Raw genomic sequence first — 17,695 nt, 5'->3', positions numbered from 1 at the left:
TCGTGTAGTCCTTATGCTTCGCCCTGTCCATGTATCTGGGTGAATGATGGTAGCAAGGTATAGTCTTTATGATTTGCCCTGTCCATGTATCTGGGTGAATGATGGTAGCTCGTGTAGTCCTTATGCTTTGTCCTATCCAGGTATCGGGGCGAATGACGGTAGCTCACTGTAGTCCTTACGCTATTCACATGTCAGGGTGAATGACAATAGCTCAGTGATTTACAAGGAGCTGAGTTTTCATTGTAGCCATCCCCAATTTCCCTTTTGCACAGACCCCACCTGCTGGCATCCGTTGGGGGGTGAGCTGTCCGGGCTGTAAAAGGAAGTAATTATGGTGCATATAAATGGCGTCACCTTGGGTCACATATGTTACTGGGAAGGTTTACAGCTCTATATGCTGAAAGGAAACCTGCCGAGAGAAATGCACCATCTGGTGTCCGGCAGCCATGGTAATCCAGTGGCCTCAGAGTCCCTAACCTAAAGGTAGGGTTTGGGGCAGTGGACTGGAGAAGGAGAGCAGGGTAATGGCAGGCAAGGGTGCTTTCTACATTGTAGGGCTATCTTCATTTTCATACTACAGACCTAAAATCTTCACATACACTACACAAATCTATGAATATTCAACCTCTTATGAGAAGGGTATGTTCTGCCATTGATTCCTTTTGGAAATGCTCTAGAAGTCTGAAACCATTGTATGTTACAATATAATAAACCCATGGAGCAGCTGAAAGACTGAAGGTGTCTCCATAAGTCAAGTAATGTTACCAAAGTTTGTAGGCCCATCCACAATCCTGACACTTCCTTACCAAGCCGGCTGCAGGGAAAGTTGAATCAGGATTGATGTTCCCAGTCCCCGATTTCTCCTCCATAGGCACAACATGCAAATGTCCTTAGTTTGCATTTATGATCCACTGCCAAATGAAGTTTTGCATACATTTTAAAAATTCCTATAACATTCTAACTAACGCCCAGCTACCCCTGAAACATCATTTTCATTTTAAAGCCTTGTACCTTTTCTAGAATGGACGTGTGTTGTGTTGTTTTGTCACTCACTGTACTTACTGATATCTGTAAGCTGAATTCTCCTGTAAAGTTTGTGGATTTGGGTCTGAGCCATAAAAAACCTCCAGGAAGAGCTCTGTCCTCACCCCTCCATAATGTCATCGGCCATGTAATAATAACATTTTGTGGCTGCACAGCGTTCACTTGCTGATCTTTCTCCACATTACAATGACGAGAGGCATTAGTCAGGACAATAACAAGGCTTACCTCAGCAGCTGGAATAATAAATCTGCCTGGAATTGTGTGTCAGCAATTTATATGTCCCCATCAGATGCTCATATTGTGGTCAGGTAACACATAATCTGCACGTTTTACCTCCTTTACAAATTTTTTATTCCGTTTCTGGACAAAGTGTGTAATTATGAAGTACTATGCAAGCATGGAAGGGCTTCTTCAGAAAGGAATCGTCACAAATTTTTGTTAGCCCTTGTGGTTAACTGGGGCCTAGCTGGCGCCCCCGGGTTTCCTTGTGGGCCTCTGTAGAGAACAGGCCCAAATTTTGCTAGCCCATGGTTACCTGGGGTCTAGTTGGACCTTCTGTTATTCCAATGAGTCTATGTAGGCAACAGATCTACGTTGGATCACCCCTTGCACTGTAAAATGCTGGCACCTTGTCGGGTTTTTTTGGCTCCTGAGAATGCCTGTAGCTCCAGAGTCCGATTATTGAGGTTTTCTTGCCGGTCCTTGTGCTAAAGTACTCCGATTTGTAACACGTGATCATTCTTGGGCTACGTACACACGTGCAATAATTGTTAGTAAACAAACGCTTAACGACCGATCAACAATTGTGCACAATTCTGTACATGATGTAACGATACGATCGTTCAAATATAATCCACCAATAATGTACACACATTGGATACGATTGTTTGAACGATGCAGGAAGTGACGTGTACCGCAGAAACATCCACGATCACTGAATGGCTTACACACAATAGATAGCAAACGATCGTCGCCCAATCGGATCCACCGGGCCGGTCGTTTTCCAGCGACATTGCTCGTTCATCAGGCATCGTTGGTTGTTGTGCACTTTTTTTGTTAACTATTATCGGACAAATGGTCGTTAGTCATTTGTTTCCAATGATAATTATTGCACGTGTGTACGTAGCCTTAGACAAAGGTCATCGGAAAAATTGATCTATGCAGCATGATTACATGGGGGGGGTGTTCTGTTCTCATACATGTCTTGTTTCTTAAGATAATTGGATAACGATACACAATATGCATGTGCATTTCCTGTGCATGGGAGGATAGGATATCTGGAACAATGACTTTATTCCAAAAAACTCTCCTCTCAATCACAAGCCCTTGGTCCTCTCCTGGGTTCAGGATGTTGCCCATCTTGTTCATAAATTTCCAGCAGGCAGCTATGCCAGGATCGCACACTGACCGTGATTTTTACATGCTCGCTGATTTAAATGTTCCATGTAAAGTCCAGGAAGCACACATGGAGAGCTTTTTGTTATCCGTCCTGTATTTATGTATGTTTAGTACATGTTTACATTGGAGTGCAAATTGGCAAATTAGTTTAGATACCCTTGCTATTTTGGTAGCAACTGCATTTTATTTTTATTTTTTTTGGCGCCAGACAGAGCTACTTTCTTCTCTTTCAGATAACATTGGGACACGGTCCCCTTATCTTTTATTACAAGTGGCTGAGCTATTCTGAGAGCAGAACATGTGCTGTTCAAGGAGCACTGACCTCTGACAATCATCGCTGTATAAGCAATGCAATGAATGTGGCTTCTGGAGGATCCTTCTAGTAGACAGAGCTGGCATGTTTTCTGTGTTCACATGAGTTATCTCTGGGCGCTCCAGGTACTCCCAAAGACCTGCAGACTTGGCTCCCTTGGAAATCATTCTTGGTATGTATGGAAATATAAGGAGCCAACCAAATGCCAAAAGCTTTGGCCTTTTGCACATGGAGGGTATTAACATGCTATCATAACTTTGTTCTAAGTTTTAGTTGATGTCTTTTAAATATTTGACGTATTTGGAAGGTGGTGCAGCTTTAAAGAACGGATAGAAATATATGAATGATAAAGTGGTGCTTCTGGAGGTCTTAAAACACTATTTGGGAATCAAATTGCTTTTCTAGATGGATTGCAATTACGTTGAAATTATTTACAGAGACACTTTATCATGTAGGCTGACTGTGCTGTCCTTTATACAAATAGCCACTAGAGGGAGCATCTATAAAGCTGTGAATAAAAGGTAACAATAAAAGAAGGTAAAGTGATAATAAAAATTACATACAAAGCAAACCTGGAAAATACCCAGTGGTCTCATTCTGCAGGTTGGCACTGAAGAAGTTAAAACCAAGTCACCCCTCTACACAGAGCAGCTGCTTTTTAGCAAGGCATGATGGGAGGTTACAGATTAGTTTCCTGCAACAGATGTTTCCACCACAAAGATAATTGTTGTAACACTTTTTGGCATGGAGCAGTTGTGGAACAGCTGAACAATGTTTCAGGGGAACAGTCTGAGGATATTCTGTGGTTGTGTATGCTGGCCTGTGATCATAGGGGTATCTGGCAGCTTCACTTAGTGTTCAGTGCTGCCACCTGTCCACATTTTTCAGGGAATGACACTCGGGGGTAGAATAATTAGTTTCATCATTTTATCTGATGACTTACCCCATCTTTTACCTTTACTCATAAGAAATCTTAATCTGAATAGTCCTGCTGTTTGTTCTTCTTACAACCCTGCACGGAGTTAATTTTTAAGGAATCTTGTCTGTTGGTAGAAATAGGTTCTTGCACCTTAGTGCTGTATGCTGGGAGAGAAGGCCGTGTGTGTGACCAGATTCTGGACGGGGCGGTCAGACACTCCATAGCTGCTGTATCATCACAGTAATGGTAAAACTAACAAAGTGCAGGCTGTTGTTGCACTGTCTAGCTGTCTGCATATCCATTTCTGTGACGTCCATTGAGCTTTAAATAAACAACTATTAGGTTTCCATTCAGGGTTCTTCCTAGGCCCTTTTAGCTGGGCGCACCACCCGGCACTTTTCAGCACCCACCCGGCTGTTTTTGGGTGGTTACTAAAGAGTTTGGTCACAATAGAGGGCCTACAATTTCTTCCCACCCGGCTTAAAAACATTTCTGGGTTGAGCACTGCCATTTATCAGCTTTTCTATGGAGATTGTAAATCTCATGCCTGCACTTATCTGTTTTACTTTCTCTTTTATAGTGCTGCTTGTTCCCTATCTGCCATTATGTGGTAGTTACTAAAACAAGTTACTAAGACAAGATCTCTAACCACAACATACAGAATTACAAGTCCCTGGAGGGATCTTATAAATCATGGCAACCAGCAAGAAAGCCAGTTTTGGCAATAGAATGGGCACATGGCTAAGAGGCCCTGCCTTGCTAGCTGTGCCATGGAAGATGCTGATGTTTGTTTGTTTGTTTGTTTTGGTTCAGCCTTCCCTTAGTTTTGCACAGCAATGAAATTACTTATTATGATTTACAGTAAGTGTACTTGATGAGTCTCATGACATCAGAAGATGCAACAAATCGGAGACCGACACCTTTTCTTCTAGCCCTTACTGCCCCTTGGTCCACCCCTTTTCATTGGTCCACCCCTTCTTATTCATTGAATTTTATTTCTTTATGTAACTATTAATGAGGATTTAAATCGGGGCAAGATAGAACCAGGGAGGGCAAAATTTAGGCAGATTCAACCAACCTTTCGTTTCCACTACTTTAGTTCTTGCCTATGTGAGAATGATACAAGGGCCACCTGTGCATGTGCTGTATGTGGAGTTTGCTGCTTATGTACTGAATGCACATGTGCGTTTTACTGCAGGACCCAATGCTGTAAGCGTAGATTGATATTTAATAGCCGCATGGGAATAAAGTCAGCGGCCAGTGATGGCCATCAACATGGCGCCTTAGATAAGGCTGGGGGAAAAGTTCCCAGGAATTCAAGTCATTAATGGTCTACTTGGAATGACGAGCATGTCTTTTATATAGGGCTTATTTAAACTTTTTTTTCTTTTTTCTTTTTTTTTTTTTTTTTTTATGAAGGGAAGTTCCTCTTTAAACAATTTTGTGTTTAACATGTTTTAAATTCCTTTGCTGTAGACTCATGGGCATGATTCAAATTTCAAGGGAAAATTTATATTTTGTATGTATATATTTTTTTTTCTTCTAAAGGGTCATTTAGAGGAGAAGTTTGAACACTTTGGAAACTCTTTACATATCATTTGTCTTTAAGGAACAATACCAAGTGATAGGGAGTGTTAATCAGTAAGCTGATAATTTTGTGAGAAAATGCACATTCCAAGTGTTATTTCAGCCAAAAGGTCAGTAATAAGTTTAGGGGGCCACAGTGAAGTGCTATGGAGTCATTAAGTAGACATGTCCACCCCAAGGGCCCATTGACCCATTCTTTGTGAATGACACTGCAGCACACCATGGTAGAAGACATGGTAGCACACTAGTTTATGAATACTCTTCTTCCTATTATAAAAGCATGTCCATAATATGCAAACACATTGGATATTCAAGGGATAGAAATAATAGATTGAAAACGTTGGTCATCGGCAGCACAGTTTACGCAAAGCAAAGCATGTTGCATCCTTAGCGGGTTTTTTTTTTTTGTTTTTTTTTTTTTGTTTGTTTTTGAGACGTGATCAGCTGCAATTTCCCCCAAATGTATTGCATGCATTTACTAAAGTAATATTTCTGCACATGTAAATAAACATGAGAAGCGTGCTCCCTTATAGCAGCAGTATATCTTGGCTTGGAGGCAGCATGGCGGATATATTGGCTCTTACAAGGGAACATGGAGTCTAGCAGCAATGTGTATCTGGGGACGGTTTTATATCATTGGTGACCACACTGGAAGGATGTGTTTTGTAAGTCCTTCCATATACGGTTCAGTTCTCTTATCACGTGGGTTGTCATTTCCCTTCTGGTTAGAACAGCTAAATCCATCTCACCCCCCCTCCACAGTTCATTCTAATCGCCAGCCTCCAAATATATGTTGTAGATTATTTGTTTTTGTTTAGATAATTTTGTGTAAATCATTGAAAGAAGTGTGTTCTCTGCTGCCCACACTGTCTTACCTGACCACATTTATTACGGGTGGGCTGTTTAGGTAGGCCATTGCATTGCTTTAACTGTTGATGAATTTTGCTGAAATGGCAGAATAATAGAAGCTGCTGTGATTTTGAGAATGAGTTACTTTGCTTTATGCTTATATATAGTTGAGGATTTCTGTCTCTCTTTGGGCCTGTTAGGAGAACCTGCATGGACACGGTATAGGTTTGCTTTATATGCCTCTATCTCTGCATCCCCTGTGATGCCGGTGTCCATAGATGAGGCTGTACTAGCAGGAAATGGGCTACACCGCCATTAAATGGACACTAGGAATTGGTGAAACCCCATTATGTCATTCACATCTATAACCGATTCTGACTTTTTGTGGTTCTCAGAGTACAGATTTTATAGCTGTGGTTTTGGCTGGAGATGTGAGCAATGAGTGCTTTTTGATTGTGAAGACTCTGATTTTATGAAGTCACATTGTGGTTACACTCATATGCTGTGCCCATATTAAACAGAAACCAGTATTCTGCCCGTCTGAAGGTATACCACTGCCACTCCTATCCTGACAATATTATTTGTAATGGAAAATGTTTACGTATCGTCTTGTATTTTTAAATTGGATGGGTTATCTACATAACCTGCATAATACAAAAACTTTAATTCATCCATCAGCTTCTTTTAACCCTTTGGGAGTCCAGCAGGGAGTTTTCCCCTCCTGTATGTATCTCTGTTCTTTTACAGGATTACATTGAGGTTGGCACACTTGCTGCTGGGTTCCTAATCATTTCTTTACATTTTGAGAATCCAATATGGCAGGGTCACACCATAATCAGTATTTGATGGCTGCAATGATAGCTAGAGACTGCATACATCTTCCCAGGAGTTTTAAAAGTGTACTAAAACTTGTAGAAATCCTAGCTTCACACCTAGGTGAGGCTCCTATAGGAAGTAATACTTCTTTGTGACTAAGATAGCCTCCACTCTTCTGGGAAGGTTTCCACAAGTTTTTAAAATGGATGTAGTAATGTTTGCCAATAGGCCATAAAATCATTTATGAAGTAAAATACTGAAGTTGGTTGAGAAGGCCTGGCTCTTGTTGTTTCCATTCATACAAAAGCGGTTTATTTGGGCTGAAGTCGAGATCTCTGCTGGCCACTTGAGTACCTACTCACTACTCTTCATGGATCTAGCTTTGTACACTGATATGCTAGAAAAGGATTAAAAGTGCAGAATTGTCCTAAGTATTTGCAGGGTGTAGTGTTAACTGGAAACACTTGAACTATATGGCTGGGCGTCCACCCCTCCAATCTTCTCACATAGCAGGTGGGTGTAGTGATGGGTCATTGTGTTATGGAATGTTCAGTACTTTGGTTTTATGTATCAAGACATTATAAAAAATCATCTGGTACTTGGTAGGTTAAAGTGTTTAAATTGCATCCACCATTATTTAACAAACCTGGAACCAAAATGCGGAAATCATGTGGAAAAAAAAACATGGTTTGTATAATAATTATTTTATGTATGACTTTATCATTTGCATTGTTGTAGAGGAAATTTGACCCACTCTATAACATCGCCCCGGTTCTATGAGGTTTGTAGGCATTCCTGCATCACAGCACAGCATTTGGGTCATGTTGAGGTCTGGACTATGACCGGACAACATCCTGATTCTTTTTAAGCCATTCTGTTGTAGCATTGCTGTTGTGTTTTTGGAATCTTTGTCCTGTTGCGTGGTCTAAGTTTAGCCAAGCTTTAACTGTCACACAGATGACCTCCATTTGAATACTTTCATGGTCAACTCAATGACTGCAAGGTTTCCAGGTCCTGTGGCTGTAAAACAAGCCCAGATCATCACCCCTCCACCCTCCACCACCGTGCTTGGCAGTTGGTATGAGGGGTTTTGTCAGACATCATGGTGAGTATTATGGACAGACATCTCCACTTTGCTCTCGTCTGTCCAAAGTACATGATTCCTGAAGTCTTGTTTCTTTAAAAGCAACTTTGCAAAGCTAACCTATGCTGCCATGTTCATTTTAGAGAGAGAGAAGAGGATACACTTTCGGCAGTGTAGCTGGGTGACCCAGCAAACCTGGATTGGATTTCTATTTATCAGTCCCTGGACCTGATCCTTTCCAGGTTTGCTGGTTCACCCAGGTTCACTGATAAAAGTGGAATTGAAAGGGTGTACTTCCTTGTTCACGTAACTGTATCTTCTCTCACCACGGTGGTTTGTGTAACAATCAATGTCTGCTATCACATCTTAAAGGGTTTGCTATAGGTGGCACTTAAAAGCACACTCTGGAGAAAATATATTGTAAAGTTCATGTCATTGTATAATATATAACAAGACTGTGCAGTAATTCTTCTCTCTTCTTATGGCAGGCTGCTGTTGACACTGCTACAAATGACAGAAGACTTCCTAAAGACAGATAATTTATATAGTAAGGTAAGTCATTTGTCTTGTTGGTAATACAATATATTTCAAATGTAAGGTATATATATCCCCAGGTGGATAGATCTGCTCTGCTTTGTATGAAGCAATGGTGTGCTGCATGCAGATTCATTTCAAGCCAACGTTAAGTCACTGGAATAGAGCATCGGTCAGATATTATTATATATATATTTTTTTTTTACTTTTTATTGAAGGATGATAAATAACAATAAAATGCGTAGAAAAATTTACATGGAATAAACAGAAACAAATAAAAAAAAAAAATAGGCATATGAAAGTATACTCCTATAATATGGAAGGAGGAAAAAATGGTTACACAATCTCGTTGACAATATCAGAAAGTTTCCATTCACATATCATCTATGACCACAGGGCGGTCATTCTAACATGTGCAAAGCATAGCAGGAGGTATGTTCAAAGGTAGACCTAATCTGATATTTTATTGATGGGGAGACTGGGTCTCTATATAGTATTCCCATATTTCCCAAAAATTCCCCACCTTAGTTTCCTTATCCAGAGATGCCTCAATCCAGGCTATTCTGAAAACCTATCCCAATTTTTCAGATGCAGATATTGTTTTATCAACTTTACATTCGATCTTGGTATGAACCCTAAAGGGCTCTGCTATAACCTCTTGGGTCGAGTGCTGTCAGATCATCTGCACTGGCCAGGGTAGAAATGTATTGAACTTGATTGGCTTCAGCAGAGTTTGGGGTGATATTAGGGGTCTAGCAGGTCCCTGATGTGTTCCAAAAACCAAACCATCACATGCACTGTGCAGTCACATTGAGGGTTTCTTGACCCCCTTTTGATTTCAGTAAAGGTGCAAATGAAGTTTTAATTTGTTTGTTTTTTATTCATCTTTAAACTAAACAAAACTGTTAAAAGCCCCTACACACACTTACATGCACACATATAAATTGAGTGCCCGGCATTCAGAAACTGTGACTATCCCACACACATTCAGTATTGTTTCAAATGCCAATATGAGTGGCTCCTGTAACCTCAGAGGTTAGGTTGGCTCCAAGCCTTAAATGGCTGATTACATAGAATAGGAGGTATTGCTTAGCTTTGTCATTTCTTCATAGGACACCCGAATATAAGAAAACATGAGCTAAAAGTACAATGCCCCAGTCTTCTTCAGGTCCTTCTCACTTAACGTATTTGTATTCCACTTTTATTGTGCAAAATGTTCCTGGTAGTCTGTGATTTTTACTGCAGTAGAAGGTTGCCATGTTTGAAGACATAAGAGGTTGGATGCAACACTGTAGATAATAACACCTGGCATTTTTGTATTGTTTGTAGAATGTGATATAAGCTAGAATTCCCCTTTAAAGGCTTCCTGACTACTATTCCGGTTTCAGCATCCTTAGGAACACCACTGACAAATCCGGACAGACGGAGGCCCTCTTTCATCCCACGTGGCTGCAAAGACTCCTTTGGCTGAAGCCGTGTGCGGTAATAAGTGGACTGGCACTGGGTGCCGGCAGCTGGCAGCACTACACTCATCCTTAGCCCCTCCGTGCGCTAATGTGTGAATTGTGAGTGACGTGTGCAAAGTCTTCAGGGATTTCCCCCTGTGCAGCTGCTGTGTGCCGTGAGTCACTGGAATTACATCTTAATAAGTCAATCCTACCTTCACCACAAACCTGTTTTACTGCCTAATCTCCTTATTGTAGGAGCGCGTAAACCTTTCTAGAAGCCGAGCCAGGCTCCGCACAATACACTAAGCTTTCCGGTGTGCTATGTACATACATGCGGCAGGTGTCCCATTGTACCAATACCTCCAGATTGAGAGGGGAACAAACGAACCTCTTCTTGAAAATTACTCACAGGGTTCTTGTTGGGTAATGTGCAATACAGCTGAAATGGTACATTTTAGTGTAAGTGGAGTCCGGTGGATTACACATGGACTCCAGTAGTGTGAGAACTTTGTGATTCTACTTAATCTATTACTCTCTCATTATCATAAAATGATTTTTTTTTCTTTGTTTTCGATAGACTGGATTAGTCATATAGTTTGTCAAATTTTAAAATTCCATCGGTGACGTCTTTGGTTAAATATACTCTTACATTCTGTCCTGATGACGCTAGGAGGAATGGATGCGGGTATCGCCGAGACAGATGTTCTAATTGAACTTTCAGATGAATCCAGTGGCCTCTTAGACCAATTAGTACTTTGTGGTTTTCTTTTTAGCTGCCTCCTATTGCTGCTAGACTGGCCCATGCCTCTCTCCCTACATTAGTGTGGATGTCTCTATTATTTCTGATTGGCTGGTGTCACCTTAAGTTTTATCAAAGTTATAGGTAGTGGCAGTGTAACAGAGTGGGAAGAGTGCCTTAGACTACACCATTTATTGATAAACTCAATTTATACCCCTCTGAGAAAAAGGCTTAGCAGACCACAACCCATCTACCTCCACTTAGTGTTTCTCCACGTTGTTACATTAGGTAACCCTTGAAACAACTTTCAGGTTATGCTAATTTCTCAAGGAACCCCTAGCAAACTCTGGAGGAGCCCTGGTTAAGAAACCTAGAGATAAAACATTGCATTTGAGTCGACTGACCCTTTTGTGCCAGGCAGATTTTCAGTAGATCACTATTCTAAAATCCGTTCACACAATTTCTCTAGTAACTTTGAACTTCTCGAAGCAGTACTGAACTATGAAGGTGTTAATTGGCTGCTGCACTTACTGGCGTAAAATAATTGTTTTTTTTTTCTTGGTCAACTGATTTGAATAATTTTACGTTTGAAACAAAAATCTATTGAAAACTAGGGCCTTTCTTAATCCTTTTATCAACTTGAATAATGTCACGTCTGATAGTGTCATTTTGATAATGTTTGCCTAGCATACGTTACCTTGTCACCATTACCATGCACTTTGTAATGTAGAGGGCATAAACCCCGCTTGGTTATAGTGTGCTAGTCTGTAGAAATCAAAGTGAATCCTTTCTGGTTTTTAGTTCTCTCTACTCTCTCCAAATATAAAGATTTTCCAGCATTTTATTAGCGGTTCTATTGGAAGAATACAGTTAAATGTTTGCATGAGACATAACTGCTTTGGCAGTGGCGGTATCTGTGGCAGCCAAATCCCTTGGCAGGATCATGAGGGTTTAGGAAACGTAGTGACACGTACAGTTCAGTCTGTCTAATATTCGTAGCTCAGGAACATCACTCATTCCTATGTAGTGGACTAGATAACTGGAGCCAAAGGATTTCTAATTAGTCTATCCAACCTGAGTTCTAATAGACAGCCAGTCTAGTGAATTGGTTTTCTGCTGCTGCCTTCAGGTTATTGGACGGTCAGGAAGACCTAAAAACAAACTTCTTGGTAATCAGAAGTACAAAAGTACACCCCTTTAAATTCCAAGGTTTTACATATTGGGACTTCAAAATTTTTACAAAAATGAAGTCAAAATGGAGAAGCCATGTGTGAAATAAATGTGTTGATTCAGTAGCTATGAAGAACCACCTTTAACTTAAGTTTTCATTCTTTTGTCTCTTTCTGATTCTCACATCATTAAGGATGAATATTGGCCTATTCTTCTTTACAACAATGCTTCTGTTCACTGAGGTTTATGGGCATTCTTTTATGCACCGATCTCTTACAGTCCCGCCACAGCATTTCCATCGGATTGAAGTCTGGACCTTGACTGGACCATTGCAACCCTTGTTTTCTTTTTTTTTTTTTTTTTTTTTTCCATTCTGTTAAAGATTTGCTGATGTTCTTGGGGTATTTTTTTCTGTTGTATGACCCAAATTCAGCCAATCTCTAGAATACTTTGGTTCATGGTCAACTGTAAGGTGTCCATGTCCTGTGGCTGCATTACAAGCCCAAATCCTCACCCCTTCACCACTTTGATTGACCGCTGGCTGGTGTTTGTGCTGATTTTCTGTGCTTGGTTTTTACCAAATGTGGCACCGTGCATTAAAGCCAAACATCTCCACTTTGGTCTCGTCTTTCCAAGGGGCATTGTTCCAGATCTCCTCTGGCTTGTTCAGATTCAACTTTGCAAACCTAGGAGATGCTGCCACATTCTTGTCAACTCTTCCAAACAAGCCAGAATTGTTTAGTCTTTTTCCTTTTAGTAATGTCATTAACTTTTACATGCTGAGGACCTTGTTTTACTGTACAATGTACGGTTTGACCTTGGGGTGAATTCTTGTCCATTCTGGAAAGATTGACCACAGCCCTGAATGTTTGCCTCTTGTGATTAATCTTTTCACTCTAGAGTTTTGGGCTTTTAATAGCTTTCTAACCCTTCTGAGACCGATGGGCAACAATGATTGATTTTCTGGGATCATTGCTGAGGTCTTCCCTCCTTGGCATTATGTTAACACACACTTTAATGATCCAGACCAATACCATCAAAACTTCAGCTTTCTGTAGAGATGGTCTCACTGATCAATAAATCAAGCGCATTTGAATAGCAGCACTTGGCTGCTACTTACCTCTTATTTAAAAGGTAAAGCTAATTTTTCACACATGGCTTCTGCATTTTCTCTTATTACAGACTGTCTTGATTTTAAGACCTGCTAAGGACCAGATTTTTTAAAAACTTCTGATGCACAAAACCTTGGAATTGAAAGAGGGTTTACTATAGTGTTCTGATGACTATATGTGACTGGGCTTCAGCTTTAAATTCTTTTTGTCGGGTGGAGGTTTTACAACTTGGATTTTGTTTTTGTTTTTTATTCATGCGAGTTTAAATGTTTTGTGCTATCAGTAAAAAGTTGCACAGTTAGTTTCTACATGGCAGTAACCTGTTGAGCTTTATTTGACTCTATTTGTTGACTTTCCCCTGCTAAGCATAATATTTTCCTGTGGCTGTGTAGTTGTTTCAGGAGTCGGGTACCTTGCAAGGATTACTTACTTACTCCCCTCTGCCCAGAGCCAGCAAGCAGATCTCTACCACTTCACTAGACATTATTTCATCTTGCTGTAGATGAGTCAGAATGTGCCCGAGACTTACCAAGCAGAGCTGTTTCCTAGCAGAAAACAAATAATTTTCACATGAACCTCTGCTGACATAACTGATGAATGGCTAAAAACCCCACTGGAATGTGCCAGCAACTTTCGATACTGCATCAGGAAGTTGACAGCCAAATTCCCCAAAATCTCCATTAGTCAAATTCTAAAGTGAGTGACGTACTTTGCAGCAACAGCACATGTCGCTCCGACATCGAGGGGCCCATATAAGGACCGTTTAGTGTTTTATGATTGCAGAAAGCAAGAATATTGCTGAATTGGTAAGGTACCACAGTCTCTTTTCTAATCCCATCCTTTATATTGACTGCTAATTTGAACGGTCTCACTGAAATTACAAGCTTAGTGTAGCTGTAGCCAAAACATTTTAAAAGGAGTAGAGAATGTTTCACATAATTTTTCCATGGTCTAAATCCAATTTAATTAACCCCCATTTTTTCCTATATGTTTTTACAGTTGGTATTACTTTAGTTGATACTAAAGTTTGGAAAATCTACTTAGCAGGCAGCTCCTCACTGCATCAGGGACATTCTATTCCATACAGATATATCTGATTCGCACCATTGTGACATGTCCAGTCCAGATGGTCAAAGACATGGACTTGTTAAAAGATCAGGTGGAAACTTTGGTGCCAGCGATGGAACAAGGAAAGTTGTGTTTAGTTCCATTTTATTGATATTTGTATGAACTCTTTAAGGTTCATTTAGTCAATGTTGCATCAATGGAACTCTACAGGAAAATATTTCTGGGCTTCCTTATTAGAAATTCACTGTACTATTTATTAATTTTTTTTTAATTTTTTTGCAGTCTACCACAATAAAGAAAAAAAACAAGCCTCTTCTTTGGCACTAATAGTAAATAAGTAAACATGAGCAGTAATAATAATCTCCAGTATTGTAGTCATTGGCAGTTGTAATAAATAACCCCCACATTAGTGTCATTGGCAGTATTATTATTTCCCCCGCTTTACTATATCTCCGTTGGACAGTGATAGTGTTATTTAAACTCCCACAACACACAGCGTAGGTGCAGTTTAAACCCCCCCACCCCCCAGTACACACAATACCACCAGGCTGCATGTCGGGTCCAAGGCTATAGAATCATATGAATGACAACTTAGTCTGCTGAGGTCACATCTGCAATGGTGGCTCCCAGCAGAAGTTTCAGGGCTTTTGGATGCCTGGAAGGGACACCTTTTTATAGGTATATGTATAAAATGTGACAATATGAATATATAATTTTATGAAAAGATTTATTGTACTGATTTGGTCTGGTAACAGTCAATCACGTCTGTGTAGTACTACCAGCTAGATGTAGGATGTGTATTGGGTGGTACCACCATGACATGTAAATCTTCCTCGGATCATTTAAGTGTCTGTAAATGATGAGCTGTGGGAGTGAAGCTTGCATGGATGTGCTTATTATGGATTTAAAGTGCAATTAAGCTGTTCTTCTTTTGTTTTCTTCCGCTCTCCGTTCCTGTGCAAGCAGAATGAGTTCTTGGTTTATTTCTACCCAATGGCACTATTGCTCGAATCTCGTAAAAGCTTTTCCGTGTCTGTGGCTGGAAAAGGTTTAAAAGGTGTTAATGGACAATAGCGGAAGACTGGCCAGAGTGAGGAAAAAAATCATTTCGGGCATCAATCACCAAATGACGTCAGCCAATGTATTATTAAATGGCCATACAAAATTTTACATGGGGGATTACTGAAATCTTGATTTAGGATCAGAGAATGCTTTGTCCATGTCAATCATTTGGAACATGGTGACAATGAAGGAGCACAGAGACCTCCAATGCAGACTACAGCCATTTCAACACATGATTCTTGCCATTAGACCCCCACCCTGAGAAATTCCAGAGATAAAACCAGATCTTAATTTTAAAGAAAGACATTTGCTCATGATGATGAAAAATGAAATGTCATACGGTTACAAGTATTTGAAATATGGACACACAGATTCTGATTCTAAAGCTTGGATATATTGGAAATGAAATAATGTTATAAAAAAAAATGTATCGAAAAAAAAATCTCTATTGCTTTTCCTTTTTTTTAAAAATGTGCCCCAGTATCATACACATGAACAGCGGAGGCCTTTTTAACGCACATATCCAGAGGCACATAGCGGGAATATTTTGTGCTGCCGAGGTCACAGTCGGGTTAAAGTGCTGGCTGTTGTTATGGATATTGTCCCATTAGGGAAATTCTAATTATAGACGATCCATGCTCGCTAGGCTCAGCACAGCAGCGTCTTGAGTCACTGAGTTATGTAAATACCCCGTATACCAATACTGAATGGTAATGAGAGCAAGGAGGGGAGATTTCCTCTGCAGGCCTATGAAGGGCAATTTGCACTGAATATTGGAATTGTTAGATGTTCCTTGCATCTCGTGTGTGTGATTTGTTTAATGCAGGAAAAATGTCAGGAGGGGTATTGGGGAACTACATATCTAGATGTTAGATTGTGGAATCAAACCATCAAAAGTCATCACTTGTATGAAAAATATTTCTACAAACTGGCATTTTGGGAATGGCTGATTCCTTTTTCGGGGAATACGTATCTTATCTCCCAGTAAGAAGTTCACTTGATGCAATGAATTGTAGGTGCATTAATATTAATAATGATAAACAGTATTTATATAGCGCCAACATATTACGCAGCATTGTACATTAAATAAGGATTGCAAATGACAGATGAATACAGACCGTGACACAGGAGAAGAGGATCCTGCCTCGAAGAGCTTACAATCTAGGAGTGTTTGTTTTGCATTGAAGTAATTTAAATTGTGTTCTTATCCATCCATTTTTTGAGTAACTTGGTTGATTTTACACATCGGGCATTAATACGAATTAATACATACCTGTAAAGGTGTTAAGAAGGTTGTCACTAAAAAGCAGAGGCTAGAAGATGCTTACTGGTACTTGCAGCTCATGTATTTGCTTACAGTGCGACCTTAAACTTAATAGAATGTGTTGCTACTCTAGGAGGGGTCCCCAGCCCACTGGCTCCTTGTGCCTTTGTTTTGTTTGTGCAGGCCCAGCTCCTCCACCCCATATCTCATGTAGTAGCTGGGGGGAATACTCTGGGTATCGCTTGAGTGACAGCCCTGAGTCTCCCACCATCATATCCAAGAAGGTGACCCCTGCATCTTGGGGCCTTTGACTGTCCACACAATGGATTCTGCACAAATATTGAACACAAGAATAGTTATTTTTTTGCAATAAACAGTCTCTTTAGGTAGGGCATTTACTTCTAAGGGCTATTATTGTGAGAGGTGATTATAGGAAGTGCTGTCCAGTCTGGCGGGATCGGGGCTGTGATCCCCAGGTCTCGTCTCCCCTATATGTCCTTGCAGTACATTGCCATACTGAAGCTGTACGAGTCCAGTATTCTAGCACTGAAAAGCGCCTGGTACAAACATTCAGAGGCGATTATGTGCATGTGTTGGCCGGGCACACTTCAGAATGCTAATTCCGTCCTATTGATTGCTCTCCTGCTGGAAGGGGCTTTTGATGCAGTCAGCTGTGCAAGCAGCCGCTCGGCACAATGAGCGCACAGCAAGAATGCAGAATGACTGCAGAGGAGATGGGATAAAGACAAGCATGTCATGTGAAGTGTGGAAGTCACTAACACTTATGTCGGACGTGTTCTCCTTCTTCGTGTATGTCCTTTGTGTCCCCACATATTCTGAGTGGGATATAGATTGGCTGTATGTGAAAGGATGATGGGGTTAATCCAGATCCTTGGTATGTCGCACTCTTCTAGCATTACAATACAATGTGGCTGGATTCCGGTCAAAAATAGTACCAGACCCCCACTGCCATTCTCCAGCGAAGTATTCAGCGGTTTATTGCCAGTCTTCCTGTTAATTCCAAGCTGCCATCAAATGAAAAGATTTTTGTCCATGGTTTTTTGTTTTGTTTTTGAATACCAAAAAAGATGGTTTTTAATTTTCAGACTTGTAAGAGGAAATGAGACCTGTCTTGGTACCCTTGTTGTGGAATCAAGGTACACTAGCCATTACACACTATTTGCAGTGATCACCTACCCACACACATCCTCCTCCTCTTTTGTACTTCAATACAAATTAGTAGCTAAATGAATTTTATTGAAGCTTTATGTAAATTTACTAATCTCTG

At 40.4% G+C, this 17,695-nt stretch overlaps 1 protein-coding gene across 10 annotated transcripts in view; it reads left to right on the top strand.

Annotated features, from left to right (window-relative positions):
* Positions 1 to 17,695, top strand: part of PKIG (cAMP-dependent protein kinase inhibitor gamma) — a 54,319-nt gene that overhangs the window by 28,540 nt on the left and 8,084 nt on the right. For 5 of the 10 annotated variants that reach the window (XM_072414512.1, XM_072414511.1, XM_072414517.1 and 2 more), the window contains exon 2: positions 8,499 to 8,562. The gene's annotated coding sequence lies outside the window, so the exon portion shown is untranslated. Of the gene's footprint in view, positions 1 to 2,855; positions 2,928 to 5,730; positions 7,440 to 7,544; positions 8,032 to 8,498; positions 8,563 to 9,960; positions 10,166 to 17,695 lie in introns of those variants that run through there. The other 5 variants (XM_072414513.1, XM_072414516.1, XM_072414514.1 and 2 more) reach the window with 5 other exon arrangements.

The sequence above is a fragment of the Pyxicephalus adspersus genome, chromosome 6, assembly GCF_032062135.1.
Source record: "Pyxicephalus adspersus chromosome 6, UCB_Pads_2.0, whole genome shotgun sequence".
In the NCBI taxonomy this organism is placed as follows: domain Eukaryota; kingdom Metazoa; phylum Chordata; class Amphibia; order Anura; family Pyxicephalidae; genus Pyxicephalus; species Pyxicephalus adspersus.
The sequence above is the reverse complement of the archived record's forward strand: the minus strand, read 5'-3'. Positions and strand labels throughout refer to the sequence as shown.